Raw genomic sequence first — 1,553 nt, forward strand, 5'->3', positions numbered from 1 at the left:
CTCTGGTGGCTGGGGAATAAAAGGGGAAGCAGCAGAGAGGAAGGCGGGCTGAGCTGTGGATTTTTGTCTTTCCAGAGGGTGTAGCCATTTTGAATGTTTACAAGCAGTTTGACCATTTTGAATATTTAAAGCAACAGCATTCTCCCAGATTCCAGGGACTTAAGAACATGCTCCCCTTGCTGGGAACTGCAAGGACATTCTGGACCCACATGACTGGAAACGTGCAACATTCCCCTTGTTACTCTTATACCCCACACCCTCTTGGTGAATGGAGGTGCGACCATTCCTCACTCTCACCCACCTTCTGGGCTAGCAGGAATTCCATCCCAGTCTGTGTGCTTGGTCAGAGGCTAGGTGCCCTGCCCTGATTTTTTTTCTGTTTTTTTAGTTTGTTTGTTTTTGTCTGTTTTAAAACTGCTATTATTATTATTACTTTTGTCCTTTTTACTATTATTCTTTATTCTTCCCTTCCCAGGTTCTAGTTTTCAGCTTGTTTTCTTTTTCCTGTTCCTGGTTGCAATTTTTTTTTTTTTTTCTCATGGTTAACCCTTTCCTTGTTTTCTTTTTGCATTTTTCCCATTTTTTCTTCATTGTTCTTCTTCTTTACCTTTTTTCTCTTATTGCTCCCTTCCCAGATATGTTTTTTCCTCCTTTTTCTTTTTTTGGTTACTGTTCCTGTGTGATTACATGGTGTGTGCTTTGTCCATTTGCTTTTATTTTTTTGATGGTTATTCAATTGTTATTTTTGTCTGACTGAGTGGAAGACAGCAAAAGTCCTTATACAACACAACCACCCACATCTCCTGCAGCTTCACTTACTGAGTGAGAGCCACCACTTCCTTCTCCACCAACGGGCCAACAATAAACAACCACCAGGAAGAGCATGACTCACCCTTAGCTGCTCTTCACAAACAATTAACAGAGATCTAAATACAAAAACACCATGATGTCTCAGAGACAACAGACCATCACAGATAAAAACAAGGGAGCAGGATACAGATGCAGAGCACATGCCTGAGGAAGAAGCAGCATTGGAACTCTCTGCTAAGGAATTCAAAAGAATTATATATAGCAAATATATAGCTGTATCTTCAAAGGATTGAGGGACAGACCAAGGAAAACACAGATAAAATCCTAGAAGAATTTTGGAAGAAAATGCAAGAACAAAGCAACAAAATAAGTGAAATATTAGAAATTATTCTAAATCTACAGATAGAAACCCAGAAGATTAATATTAAATTGTCAGAATTAGATAACATATTGAAAGGGCAAAAGAGTAGAATTGATGCAATGGGAGACAGAATTAATGAGATTGAAGACAAATGCCTGAATACTTCTTTAGAAAGGGATCAATCAGAATAAAGATCAAAACAAAATGAAGAAAGCCTAATGTTCACGTGGGACACCATCAAAAGGAATAACCTACATGTCATTGGAATTGCAGAACAGGAAAGGAAAATAAAACCACTGAGAAAATTGTCAAGGATTTGTTGGAGGAGAACTTCCCTGATATGATGAAAGATGAGAATATATCCATTCAGGAAGTCCAATGA

The sequence above is a fragment of the Orycteropus afer genome, unplaced genomic scaffold (assembly GCF_000298275.1).
Source record: "Orycteropus afer afer isolate SDZICR_OR568_19922 unplaced genomic scaffold, OryAfe1.0 scaffold00036, whole genome shotgun sequence".
Taxonomy (NCBI): Eukaryota; Metazoa; Chordata; class Mammalia; order Tubulidentata; family Orycteropodidae; genus Orycteropus; species Orycteropus afer.